At 40.1% G+C, this 15,214-nt stretch overlaps 1 protein-coding gene across 1 annotated transcript in view; it reads right to left on the reverse strand.

The window, feature by feature from the left end:
• The window catches only part of SGCD (sarcoglycan delta), a 400,176-nt gene that overhangs the window by 250,284 nt on the left and 134,678 nt on the right, over positions 1-15,214 (reverse strand). The window contains exon 3 of the mRNA XM_081181154.1: positions 6,839-7,022. The gene's annotated coding sequence lies outside the window, so the exon portion shown is untranslated. The remainder of the gene's footprint in view (positions 1-6,838; positions 7,023-15,214) is intronic.

Consider the following 15,214-nt stretch of genomic DNA (forward strand, 5'->3'; position numbering starts at 1 on the left):
GGCCTCCTGCCGCCGATGCCCTTCCACTGTTCAGATTCTGTTTGTAGACCAAGGTAAAGTTCGCTAACCAGAACACCTACCGTATTTTTTCGTCTATATGATGCCCCCTTATTTTGGGGGAATCATTTATAAGAAAATGAGGGGAGATGGCCCAAAGTTGTTGAGCTTCTCCCCCCATGCAGCTGCAGGCAGGAAATACTCCGTAGAGATCGTTTCCCACTCACAGCAGCATGGGGGAAGTTGCACTCCCACCAACCAGCTGGCAGGTGGGCATGCCGCTCCCCCCATGCCACTATCCATGTATTGGATGACTCCAGTTTTTTGCCACCATTTTTGAGTCAAAAAACCTCGTCTAATACACAGAAAAATATGGTACTTCCAGTTTTGTGGAGTTCGTATACAGAATAGTTCGTTAACAGGGCTGTTCTTAAACCAAGGTACCATTGTACTATGTTTCCATTTTTGCATGTGCTTTTGCAAATAAAACATAATTGGACTATGTGCTCATTTAAAAGAGCTCAAATGTTCAGCAGCATATTCATATGTGTATTCTTTAAAAAAATAATATCAGAAAGGATGCGTGAATTTTGTAAAACAGCCGTTTGCTATGTCTAAGGTGAAAAGTTTTGTATTCTACCTTGAGTTTAAAGAGCAATGGCATCCAAAACAACTAACACATGCATATAATGTAAGCATGAATGGGACTACTTTTAAAAGCTGCATACAATGTATATAGATATATTAAGTATTCCCATTCATGTTTACATTCTATACATGTCTGAGTTGCTTTGGACACCATTGGTGCATACAACGTAATTTAAAGGGAGTGGGTGGCACTGTGGTCTAAGCCACTGAGCCTCTTGGGCTTGCTAATCAGAAGGTCGGTGGTTCGAAACTGAGCAATGGGGTGAGTTATGATGGCCACATGAACCAGAAAGCTGTCTGTAGACGAATGCCAGCTCCCTCGGCCTGAAGCAAGATGAAAACAACACTGCATATTTGCCTTTGTCTGGATTTAACTGTCCAGAGGTCCTTTACCTTTTTACCTTACCTTTACCTTGCAACATAATTTAACATCAGGGAACTGAACTGCAAAAGAACTTATAAAATGTACATGGGTCATTCAGTCTGTGAAGTGCAACACACACACACCAGGCGAATAAGCCCTTGGCCTTTGAACAGACAGTTGCTTCACTAATATGGCATTAACATCTCACTAATATTTAGTGCTCTAATAACACTACAATGATGATACAGGTAATTAGGCAGCTTGCAAGGAGCCTAAGATCCATAAAGATGTGGCAATTATTTTTGTTATCCTTAAGACAGCAGGTTCATTCAGGGATACAACCATTCACTTATGTAATTAAATTTTAGAGCCTATACAGCATCTGTCGAGCATTTTAATTATGTTCGCCATCAGTTGCCAGCATCTTGGCTTGTTATGGGGCAAATGAAATGTTATCATAAAAGTTTTCTCATTCTGTTTTAAATGTAACTTTGGAAATCCAAATGGCTCAAAAGAGTAAGAAATTTTAGACTTTTTATTTTTATTAAAGGCATTAACCCCACAGAAAACCCCACACAGGTACATTCACAAATAATAAAAGTATTCCTAAAATGGAAGCACCTCAAGTTGATTTTTGCCATGCTTGCTAACTCGTGGCAGAAGGGAATAAGCTTAAGGAAGAGGGAAATGTTGTGCCACAGTAATATATTTAATTGTACCAACCAGTCAAATGTTTACTGTATGCCACAAATATTAGTCCATGTACTCCTATATTTAGTTCACCATGAAAAAATTTTCATGATGCATACCTTACACATACCTTCTGTACTTGTAGGTTTCACCTGAGCTGTCAAAGTTATATCCTAAAGGTCACATATTGTTTAGGATGTTCCTCTGGAATAATTGTCCCTTGATTTTTTTTTAAAAAAATACCAAGATTGTAAAAAGGTAAAGGACCCCTGACAGTTAAGTCCAGTCATGAACGACTCTGGGGTTGCAGCGCTCATGTCGCTTTAACGGCTGAGGGAGCCGACATTTGTCCACAGACAGTTTTTCCGGGTCATGAGCAGCACATGGAAACGCTGGAGCAGTACCGATTCATCTGTTGGCAGTAGGTACTGCTCCAGCGGGAAGGTAAATGGCGTTTTCATGTGCTGCTCATAACCCGGAAAAACAGCTCACCCCGTCACAGGGATTTGAACCACCGACCTTCCAATCGACAAGCCCAAGGCTCAGTGGTTTACACCACAGCACCACCCGCGTCCCTAAAATTTCTTAATCTTTTGAGCAATTTGAATTTCCAAAGTTACATTTAAAACAGATTGTAAAACGTAAAGGTAAAGGGACCCCCGACCGTTAGGTCCAGTTGTGGACGACTCTGGGGTTGCGGCGCTCATCTCGCTTTATTGGCTGAGGCAGCCGGCGTACAGCTTCTGGGTCATGTGGCCAGCATGACTAAGCCGCTTCTGGCAAACCAGAGCAGTGCACAGAAACACCATTTACCTATAGTACAATTATCATCAAGAGCAAAAGATACCTAGGAGGAATTTTTAAGCACTGTCTGAAAGACTACATGACTGTCATCATATTATTTGCTTCCTGATGGATTTATTTTATGGCCCATGTTAGTTTTAGACTTCAGTTTCTTATTTTCAGGAACATCAACCCAGTTCTGCTGATGCTATCATGAGTTTTTGTACAAAGATATTTGTTATTGGAAATTGTGCTTCAGTATATGTCAAGGTGATGGATTCAGTGAAAGCTTTGTCAGGACAGGTTGGGTGAAACAGGCTGCAAATGTGGTGCTACACCACAAGACTTGATATGTTAACAGTGAGTCTGCTGATCTTGCAACTTGGCAAGACAAATACAAAGTGCCTCACTTTGGTATCAAGGTCCCAAAGCCTTGAAAAGGATTTAAGAAGATTCATAATAAGCCACACCTCCCTTTAGCAGTGAGGTAAATGCCTAGGAAAGACTCACTTGTCTGGCTAAACTTTAAATATTCTAAAACATGATCAGCAATACTCTGCTTTTATGCATATTTTCTAAACTGTTATGAGAGCCTGCAGAGAGTTAGAATCAGAGTGAGAATGAATTTCAAAGGTCACCTTTCAGTGCAGGAAATCTACTACTACAGCACCCCTGTGGGTCATTCAGCCTCTGCTTAAAACCCCCTAATGAAAGAGTGTCCATCACCTCTTGTGGCACTGCCAAACAGCTTGCACCAGCAGGAAGGTCTTCTGAAAGTTTAGTCAACAGTGGTTTGGGTCCTACTTTCTGGAACAGCAAAAAAAAAAAATTCATCCATCGCTTATCTTACACTCCTTCAAATATGTAAATATGGCTGTCATATTTTGGGTTATTGGGTTGTTGGTGCTTTTATTTTTATTATGTTTTTTGTGGTTTTATATTTTGATTTTATTCTGTGAACTGCCCCGAGACCTGCGGGCATAGGGCAGTATGTAAAATATAAAATAAAAATAAAAATATCCAGGCTAAATATACCTGATTCCTTTGAACTTTTCCATTGAACTTGATTCCCAAGTTCCTCACCAACTTCATCACTGTACTGTCAACAAACCTTAAAGTGCAGCTAAAAGCAGTCTTCTTAACATTTCCATTTGCTTCATTTTATGAAGTGGCCACTAACTATGCCTGAAAAGTATGTTTTCTTGTAAGGTGGTTCACACTTTGGAATTTTCAGATTAACATTATATACTTTTCATTCTCGGAACCATCGTCTTACTGTCAGATGGTGTTTAGCCAAAATCAGAGAGGTGTGTAGCATAGTGTTTAGGCACTGGCTATAGACGTTTTTGTTTAGGAAGGCTTTCTTGTATAACTCAGTCATTTATGGAAGATCAATTTCATATCTAAATAATAGCTTTTTGTCATTTTTAGAGCCTGTGTGGATGGTTTTATTGTTTTTTAGAGTTAGATGATTTTATTTTATTGTTAAGAGTTTGGGCTTCTGTGTTTTATTCTGCTTTTACCCAGTACATTGCTTTATGCCATGATGTAGTTTCTAAATTTGCTTAATAATAACAACAAATAATAGCTGAAATATTTGGGTAAACGTGGAATAGGAAGCTATTGAAGGAACAGTGAAGAAATATTGTAACACGGAACAAATAAAAACAGATAGCTGTTTGTAAATGGCAAAAGGAAAGTTGTGGATAGATACAGACAACATATGTATTCAATATACGGTATATGGCATCAAACTCACAATGAATGCACAAATTGCGCAAGTAAGCAAATCAATTAAAAAGATGCAGTCCTTTTACATTAGGATGTGGATGACAGTCATATAGATATTTCCAAATTAATACAGGAAGCCATGGGGATAGTTCTAAAAAGGTTTTCTAACTTTGTGTCACATGACCACCAACTGCAACGAAAGCCACATTTATTCCAAGCAAATAGGTCTAGGCTTAACAAAACATGCAAGGGACGCGGGTGGTACTGTGGGTTAAGCCTAGGACTTGCCAATCATAAGGTCAGCGTTTAAATCCCCGCAACGGGGTGAGCTCCTGTTGCTCGGTCGCTGCTCCTGCCAACCTAGCAGTTCGAAAGCATGTCAAAGTGCAAGTAGATAAATATGTACCACTCTGGCGGGAAGGTAAATGGCGTTTCTGTGCACTGCTCTGGTTCGCCAGAAGCGGTTAGTCATGCTGGCCACATGACCCGGAAGCTGTACGCCGGCTCCCTCGGCCAATAAAGCGAGATGAGCGCCACAACCCTAGAGTCGGCCACAACTGGACCTAATGTTCAGGGGTCCCTTTACCTTTACCTTTTAACAAAACATTTGCATTGCCTAATGACACAATGTATCTGTGATAATTGTTGATAGGGAAAAGGAGGAGTCAGGGCTATGCTACATATAACAGTTTTAGTAACTGTGATACTATTTCAATTTCCATAAGTATAAGTGGCAAAAAGTGTTTACATAGCGGCTTCAAGCTAAACCAACCATCCAAGAGCTGTATGCAAGAACCAATATTACAAAGATATTGAAATTTGTAAAGCACATCACATTAACACTACAGATCCCTTCACTGAAGCTTACAAAATTAATGTACTTCATGGTTAGTTTTCAAAAAGTTAAATCTGTGTATTACTAAAGCACAACCCTTTTCCAAAAAAAAGATTAAAATTTGATGCATAAGAAAAAGAAGCATTTGAAATGAAAAAGTTTACACATAACCTTCAGTTTGATCTGTAAACAATGCAACACACTATGTAAAAGAAGCTTGTAATACCTTACTGCAATATTCCAGATTTTAGACAGCCCTGGCCATGAGGCAGCCATAGGTCTTGAACAGTGCAACACTGGAAGTCAGTTCTCTCTCTACCAGCTGATTAACATTTGCATTCTTTCTTCTTCTTTTGTATTTTGAAAAAATGGAATTTATTTTTCATCTTGTACAGTGGTACCTCAGGTTACATACGCTTCAGGTTACATACGCTTCAGGTTACATACGCTTCAGGTTACAGACTCCGCTAACCCAGAAATAGTACCTCAGGTTAAGAACTTTGCTTCAGGATGAGAACATCAATCGTGCTCTGGCAGCACGGCAGCAGCAGGAGGCCCCATTAGCTAAAGTGGTGCTTCAGGTTAAGAATAGTTTCAGGTTAAGTATGGACCTCTGGAATGAATTAAGTACTTAACCTGAGGTACCACTGTAGTCAGATACACACTTCTGATTAGAAAATACATGAAAGCTCCATTGAAAACAAATGCTGCATGCTGAGTGAGACTTAGACAGGCATTCCATTAAAAAACAAGGAAGTACTTCTAAGGCAATCAATCCTAATTCCAATTGGCTGCAGCTAGTATGACCAATGGCCAATGATGATGGAAGCTTTAGTCCAAAGTATCTGGATAGTATGCAGTTGGGGGAGACTGCTACATACCCTTTCTCTCTCAAAACATATAGCAGTGTAGGAGCCAAATCCTTTGCCTTCTGAAATTGCAGCTCAATTACACCTGTTCAAACTCTATACGTGCACATTTCCATCTATAACTCTCATCTGTTCAGAGAAGTCACTTAAACATAGAAGACTACATACATTTCTCCATAACGACCCCATTTTTTAAAACACTTTTCAGACACAGGAAGCTCTTGATTACTTTTTGGGTTGCTTCAACTCTTGAAAACAAGCTGGAACAGTACATAATTTTTATGTCATGTATAAATCTCCATCTTTGAACCAGACATTTAAGATAAAGGTACTCATGAACCATGTAAACAATTTATCATTCAACAAAACTCAATTAGTTCAAGCAAGTAATTCATTCTCTAGAAATAATCTGGCCCAAACAAAAATTGTGGAATTATGCAGTGTGTGCTCCTCTGTATCTGTTAGAATAAGCTGCTTGCTTATGCTGTGCAATTTCCTGTTCCCCAAAAATGATTAAACACAATGTGCCTTTTTCTTATCTCTTCCTGCCCAGCCAAGTCAAAAGGTATAGCTCTGTGTCATACCTGATATGCCACACAAAACCAGTCAAGTCTCTCATACTTAAAATCACAGCAGTAATGGAACAGTACAGGATATTTCATTCAAGGTCAGGAAGGAAATAAGATCAAGATAATAACTTCTGACTGTGTGATTCCATCACCTCTTTTTATAAATATTTTTGAAAAATGTTTTTCAGGCTACTGATGCCTGCTTGTGGTAAGATCAACTAAGCTCCTGGCTACCAGTGAAATCAACTGAAAACAAAAATCACATAAACCATGATATAGCACCAGTAAATGCTTAAACAAACCAAGTCTTATGATTTTATATTAATGAGAAAAATATGGGAAAGATGCTTACCTTGGCTCGCCTGATGGTTCAGAGTTTTGATACAGTTTCCACGCCCCTCAGAGCAACATTAGAGTGAAGACAAGTTCCTCAGGTTGCTGCCAATGAACTGTCTCAAGTTTCACACAGTCTTAATCTTCTGCGTTTACAGACATGTAGATTTCCCCCCTGAGGATGACTATAATGTCCTCAATTTCTTTAAGAGTCATAAAACAAAAGAGAGAGAAGAAAGACAGAAGGTGTGGTATTAAATTCTAGGGTCGCTTGTTTGGCTGATTCAGAGCAGAATGTAACAAAATACTTGATGGGAATGAACTGTCATGCAGGGAGAAAAAGCCTGAAAATCCATCACCTTTTGAGGGAAATCTTTGAATTCAAGAATTGTGGTGCATGTGTTATTCTGCCTTCTCTGTGATACTAAATTAGGAAATTGACGTAGGCTAAAATGATGTGCTTTATTATAATCGGGGCTGGTCACCGTAAGATGGCAATGCTGGAAAACATTTACCGGTAAATAGAGCATTAAATGCAAATTGCTGTGTATTGCTCAAACGGCATGGTTCAAAATAAGAATCAAACTAGAATAACTAAACCAGAGTGAATCACTTCTACAACAACTTTCATTCGAAAAAAACAATACAGTGTAGTTATTGTGACACTTATTTGAGGCAGTGATAAATAATCACATTGCATAGGGAAGACTGAAATGGAATCTTTATAGAGCGAATCCTATAATGCAGTGGGTGGAATTGTAAGGGGAATGCAAGCAGATTAGTATTTGCAGAACTCGCCAATTTAACAGCCAAAATAAGGGACCAGGATGAAAAAAAGATAAAGGGCTAATGGAACTCCTTTTGGGGACTATTTTTTAAAAATATGACACCAAAACTAATCTACAAGTAGAGGTGATCCTATGAACAACAGTTAAATACAATGAGGGATAAAAGGGGGGAAAGTAGGGTAGACTAATAAACTGATATGCAGTATCACTAGGATTACCAACAATGCCATGGAAGGTCAGGTTGGGAAGTCATTATAAAAATCATGAATGACAGTGAATTATGAAGTGTAAACGAAAAAAAGTAAAATGCCAAATATATAAATAAATGGGAATGCAAGCAGAGCACAATTTACAGAAGAGTAAGAAATGTAATACAGTGGTGCCCCGCAAGACAAATGCCTCGCAAGACAGAAAACTCACTAGACGAAAGGGTTTTCCGTTTTTGAGCTGCTTCGCAAGACGAATTTCCCTATGGGCTTGCTTCGCAAGATGAAAACGTCTTGCAAGTTTGTTTCCTTTTTCTTAACACCGTTAATACAGTTGCGACTTGACTTCGAGGAGCAACTCATAGAACACCATAGAACGCCATAGAACTACATAGTAGCCTTTTTTGAGGTTTTTAAAGACTTTGGTGATTTTTGAAGCTTTTCCAAAACTTCTTTTGCAGCCATTTGGTAAGTTAAGCTTTTAAAACTTTTTTGGGGGGTTTTGGATTTTGGGTTGGGGTGTTTGGAATTCAAGAACTTGGTGTTGGGAAGGGGTTTGCAAGAATCTGGAAGCTTGTTTTTTCCCCCCTGCATTTTTATGATTTTCTGTGACCATTGGGCCACTCTGCTGTTTTTTTAAAAAAAATTCTGGATTTGAATTTCTGTGTGCTGGGTGGCTGGGGGAACAGTTGGAGAGGGGTTTGCAAGAATCTGGAAGCTTGTGGGTTTTTTCTGCATTTTTATGATTTTCTGTGACCATTGGGCCACTCTGCTGTTTTTTTAAAAAAAAATCTGGGTTTGAATTTTGAAATGCTCTTTACAGTATGTGTGACTTTAAAGAGCACTTAATAAACTCTTGTTGTACCAAATTTGGCTTTGTTTGGACTTTTTTTGACCATAGGAACGCATTAATTGATTTTCAATGCATTCCTATGGGAAACCGTGCTTCGCAAGACGAAAAATTCGCTAGACGAAAAAATTCGCGGAACGAATTAATTTCGTCTTGCGAGGCACCACTGTATGTCAGGAGTGACTATCTTCTTTTGGCCTGAGAGAAGCATGGAGGGTTGCCCACCGCTCTAATGGCTGCACGCTAGTGATGGGCATAGCTGAAGTTGGAAATGCACATTCAGTCACATTCACCACACATACAGGCATAGACAGCAGAGGGTGGAGGGCTCTTCCCCATTGCAGAACTTAGCTATGAGGAGATTGTTTCAAAAATTGGGCACCTATTCTTAACCGAAGATTCCCTCTGGAACTGCACCATCGTTAGAAGGACTTAGCCTTAGTGAGGGGAAACAGGAAGAAGAGCTCTTTCCTGTTTCCTGTGCCTAAGACAAGTGTATTCCTAGAAGTAGTACTGCTTTTCAGAGTTAAGAAGTGACACCCAGCTTTCTAAAAGAGTGTAGTGGGTGTGTGGATTTGCCACCCCTACTGATTCCTGCTTGTGGGTTTTTCACAGGTATCATGTTGGCCACTGTAAGAACAGAATGTTGGTCTAGATGAGCCTTTGGCCTGATCCAACAGGCTCCTCTTACATTCTTATATTCTTATGTGATTATTATGGAGCCATTTTTCACAGATATAATCCCCCCCTCCAAGTGGGCTTCTTAAGGGCTTTCCAAATTTATTTCTTTACAGTAAATGAACAGCCCCAGCCCCTCATTTTGTTGTAGATCTCATATATGCAAAGTTCAGATTTATTGGAATACGAAATGACGAGCTCATAATGTTTAGGTATATACACACGGAACATCATTTGGCAGTCAACAGTTCCCTAGATTGTTTAACAATCCATTTTGCAGACTGTTTGCTTAGCTCAGTGTGAGCTATGATTAGTTCCAGGGCTGCACCAAAAAAGATGGAATGTTAAGGCAATAAAATATGCTCCAACCCCAACTACAAATCAAATCAAATACAAATGTTTCTTTGCGGGGGTGGGGGTGGTTAAGAGTTATCTCATTATGCTTGTAACTGCTAATTCTGAATCAACCTGAGAAGAGTTCACCAACCAGAGATCCAAGACTCAGGTTTATCTGGAAGCACCATAAGCAGCATAGACCCCTCCCTGCGATCAGCAGCAGACAGCATGGGGGGGGGGGAGTGTCTTTGGCATGATCTTGATACAGTTCCATCCCTCCAGCAGTAGGCTGAAATAGATATACACCCAATACCTGAGCCTACACCTGTAATCAATAAAGTGGTGGCCATTCTTAATTCCAGACTGCTTGGCTCTCCACATGTTTTGGGACTACAGTTCCCATCATCCCTGACCACTGCTCTTTTTAGCTAGGGATGATGGGAGTTGTAGTCCCAAAACATCTGGAGAGCTAAATCTGGCCATGCCTGGATGATACTCTCTCACTTCACCACAATCTTAGAGCGGGGAGGGGAGCACTGCGACTGGGACCACAAAGCAAACCTCTAGCTCCTGAGTACAGGAATAAAGCTTCCTTCAGACCTTGCCATTACCATGACAGGGATATAAGCACAGCAGCAGAGTGAATGCCAGCCATATTTCCAGAGTATACACTCGGTACAGCAAAATTTTCATTATTCACACAGAAAGTTAAAGAATCGTTCCAATCTCTCACCAGATAAAGCAGGATCCACAATCCACAGTATAATCACATCACAGCTGTGGTCAACAGGCAAGTGAACATAAAAAAATTAAGAACTGTTTTGGTGGATCAGGCTAGATTGGTCTAATTCACCTTCTTTAAAAGATTAAGTTGTTGACTGGTATTCCATTTTCTCATTTTATAAAAATTATCACAAAAATAAATTCACACGACCAATTTAAAGCATCAAATCATCTACCCGCTCCCCTTCCACCCTTTCTGTGGTTACTTATCTTTTTTTACCTCTGCACTGGTTAATTTCTGTTTTGTAACGTGGACAGCAAAACTACTAAAATGGCTTAATAAAGCATGCAAACTGGATTAATGAAAAACTCAAGAAAGCAAATGAATTAACTTTGCAGCAGGCTTTACATTGAATGGTTATAAAGATGCTGTGTGGTTTAATCACTAGATGGCACTGGAGTTAACTGTGGAGATAGAAGTGTGCATGCACACGAAAGCTCATACCAAGAACTAACTTAGTTGGTCTTTAAGGTGCTACTGGAAGGAATTTTTTTATTTTGACTATGGTCAGTGATGTCACCTTCTCCTCACCCCATAGATTATTGTAGTGAATCTATGTGGAGAGCCAGTGTGGTGTAGTGGTTAAGAGTGGTGGACTCATAATCTGGAGAACCGGGTTCGTGTCCCCACTCCTCCACATGCAGCTGCTGGGTGACGTTGGGCTAGTCATATTTCTCTGAAGTCTCTCAGCCTCACTCACCTCACAGGTTGTTTATTGTGAGGGAGGAAGGGAAAGGAGATTGTCAGCCGCTTTGAGACTCCTTAGGGTAGTGATAAAGCGGGATAGCAAATCCAAACTCCTCTTCTTCTTCTCCTTGACTTGAATTAATAGAATCAGAACTGTAGAGTTAGAAGGGACCCCAAGGGTCATCTAGTCCAACTCCTTGTGATGCAGGAATTTCAACAAAATCATAGATGACAGATGGCCATCCAACATCTGCTTAAAGATCTACAAGGAAGGACAATCCACCACCTTCTGAGGGAGTCCGTTCCATTGACTAACAGCTCCTACTGTCAGAAAGTTCTACCTGATGTTTGGTTGGAATCTCCTTTCTTGTAAACTGAAGCCATTGGTTTGGGTTCTCTACCCCCTGGAGCAGGAGAATCAAGCTTGCTTCATCTTCCATGTGACAGCCCTTGAGATATTTGAAGATGGTTATCATATCTCCTTCTTTTCCAGGTTAAGCATACCCAACTCCCTGAACCGTTCCTCATAAGACTTGGTTTCCAGACCCTTGATTATCTTGGTTGCCCTCCTCTGCACATGTCCCAGCTTGTCAATATCCTCTTAAATTGTGGCACCCAGAACTGGACGCAGTATTCTAGGTGTTGTCTGACCAAGGCACAATAGAGTGATACTATTACTTCCCTTGATCTGGGCAATATACTTCTGATGATGCAGCCTAGCACAGCGTTAGCATTTTATTTTATTCTTTTCTTTTCTTGCTGCATCACACTGTTGACTCATGTTAAGCTTGTGGTCTACTAAGATCCCTGGACCCTTTTCACATGTACTTATGGCAAGCAAAGTGTCCCATCCCGTCCCGTCCCCCCAATATTATGTTTGTGCAACAGGTTATTCCTGCCTAAGTGTAGAACCTTGCATTGTCCCTATTGGAATTCATTTTTTTTAGTTTGGGATCAGTTCTCCAATCTGTTATGTTCATCCTAACCACTGAGTCAGAGAGATATCCTGTACTTAAGCCCACTGAGTTCAGTAGACCTACTTCGATTTTTAACAGCACTGAATATCACCCTCAGTCACTTGATAGCACACAACCACACTTCCCTCTTGTTCCTCAAGCTCTCACAGTACAGTGGTACCTCGGGTTAAGAACTTAATTCGTTCTGGAGGTCCGTTCTTAACCTGAAACTGTTCTTAACCTGAGGTACCACTTTAGCTAATGAGGCCTCCTGCTGCCGCTGCGCGATTTCTGTTTTCATCCTGATGCAAAGTTCTTAACCCGAGGTACTATTTCTGGGTTAGCAGAGTCTGTAACCTGAAGCGTCTGTAACCCAAGGTACCACTGTATAGGACATTATAAAAGTCACTGCTCTATTCTCTCTTGGGCCCATTTCATGTATACATCCATGCAAGCCTAAGTTTTCTATGAGGTATACAGCAGGTTTCAGAAAGTCACAGCCCTTTTAGTGTATTCCCTATGTAATTCACATCTCCATCCAAACCAGGTGATTCCTTCCTCTCCCAAGAGCTTGTTCCCCATACCAGATTATCCAGGAGGGCTCCCTGACCCTCCAGAGAGGCATTTTGAGGGAGCAAAGATAGATGCAGGTATAAGACAGAGCCAGGAATACTTCCTTCTGTAAACATTCTTCTGCTCACTTATTTTAGGCTCCAAACATTTTTGTCAAGAAAGCAAATTTGAAAATAACACTGAAACCTCCCCCATTGCACCAGGAACAAGGTCCAGCCATATGCTATTAATCACATTGAGTCATCATTAAACATAAAGAATACAAGTGACTGTGTCACTTTGTTGTTCTGTGAAATCTTCTCTTCTCCTGAACCTGAATGGCATAAAAAAGGTGAGCCTCCAGTCCTAGGGAAGAGCAGATAATTAAACTCTCCATGAAATTGGCAACAAGTAATTGGAAAGTTTGATGGCTCTAGCTGCTTGGCAGGTCAGACTTATTCTGTAAAATTAATTAATTAAATTATGACTTTGCCCTGCAAGAAAATGACAGGAAGGGGCATGGATCTACAGATATGAATCTAATGAGGTGCTGCAATTCTGCTTTCTTCCTTCCTTTATGTCATTAAGAACACCCCAAAGGTGCCTTGATACAATGAAATAAAGACACGGGTTAATGGTGCTCATTATTTGATTTCATTCTCACCAGTTTCATGCATATGCCTTCTTCCCAAGAGAGAAAGCACTCCTACACTGATGAGGAACAGGTATGCTTGTGTTTAATTAAAAATTAAATCTTAGAAGTGTTCTATGCATAAATGTAGAAAAGTCAATATGCACATGGATAGGGGTGGTTTAATAGACACTAGGCACTTGGACTTTCCAAAAGCTTTGTATAAAATCTCTCATAAAAGATGCTTTAGTAAGTTCAGTAGTCATGGGATTAGAGTACTAGTCATAGAAGGATCATAGATGTCTCATAGAACAGTAGTATTGGAAGGGACCCAAAGGATCATCTAGTCCAACCCCCAGCAATTCAGGGATATGCAGCTGTCCCATGTGGGGATCAAAATTGTGACCTTGGCATTATCAGCACCATGCTCTAACCAGCTAATGGAGCCATAATGACTTCAGGAATCAGAGAGTAGGAACCAATGTCCGTTCTCACGATGGAGAGATGAAAGAAGCGGGGTTGCCCAAGGATCTGAATTGCTACTGGTGCTTTTAAAGTTTTTCATGAACGATATGGATTTAAGTGTACACAGTAAGATTGCTGAGTTTGCAGGTGATATTAGATTGTCCAGAGGAGTAAAAACAAAAAGGGATTGCAAGGAGCTTTGAAAGTATCTCCCCCAAACAGGCATTAAAATGGTTAAGTGATGCATATTTGTGCAAAAACTCCTAACTTCACATATGTGTTAATGGAGTCTGAATAGGTAGTGACTGACCAGAAAAGAGATCTTGGGGTTGTGGTGAATATCTTAATGTTGACTCGGTGTGTTGCAGCTGTCAGAAAGGCAATTTCACAATGGCATTATACAAATCTCTGTTGTCATCACACTTGGAATACTTTGTGTAGTTGTTGTTTGTTTGTTTGTTTGTTTAATTTCTATACCACCCTATACCCAAAGGTCTCAGAGCGGTTCACATAAAGTTCTAGTTACCTCAGCTCAAAATGGATACCCACACTTTCAGATGAGAAATCTTATTTGCAAAGCTGAGTAAACTTAGCATTCACATTCAATCAAGAAGCAACATGGGTTTTGTCTCTGAGGTGGGGAAGGAGAGGGAGAGAGATGGGTGAGGGGAGAAAGAAATTTCTAAGAAAGCCTTTTAAACAACGAGCAATACCAAACCAAAACACCAAACTGAATATTGTGGAAGAAAGTAAACTCTGCTTAACTTTTCTGATTGCAACTATGATAATGTATTACTCATGTGAAGGGGTTTCATACCAAGGCTAGCTGCATGCCCCTGATGTCCACACACTGTGGATTTCATATTTGGCATAGCTTTCTGCATGTTTTCCACATTTTTCTCAGGCTGTAAGACACATAAATAGAATTTGTCGGCTTTAAACCACATGAGATTTAAACCATTATTAGCCTCTCGCCAGGTAATCAGAGAAGTAATTCTTAAAAGAACCCCTCTTTTACAACTATGACAGAGTTGGTTCTTAGCCAGAATCTCAAAAAAGCTCAGCTTGTGATGAACTCATTTTGAAGATCTGCCCCAAAGTATCACAATACAGAAGCTGCTGGGTGTCAAGCTCTTTTGAGCATTTTGCTCTATACTTGTCCTATTTTTGCATTTGGTCAAGAATAGCATTTCCCCTCGTAATGTCAGGTCTTGCTCTTGATTCTGACATCCCTTGTATATCCTTGTTGGGGGTCTTCTAGCACTTTACCTCGCTACACTATTTCAGAGATACATACAGCTATTCAAGTCTGGCTGTTAAAACCTCTCAGCAGTATGTTCATGAGGAAAAGGATTTCCATTGTAAGAATCAGACAAGGAGTTTGAAGGATTTCATCTTCCTTACTATAAAGATACTCTCACCTACTCTGTACAGCAAACAACAAAAAGGAGTGGAGGAATAG

Source organism: Podarcis bocagei, assembly GCF_964188305.1.
Source record: "Podarcis bocagei genome assembly, chromosome: 2".
Taxonomy (NCBI): Eukaryota; Metazoa; Chordata; class Lepidosauria; order Squamata; family Lacertidae; genus Podarcis; species Podarcis bocagei.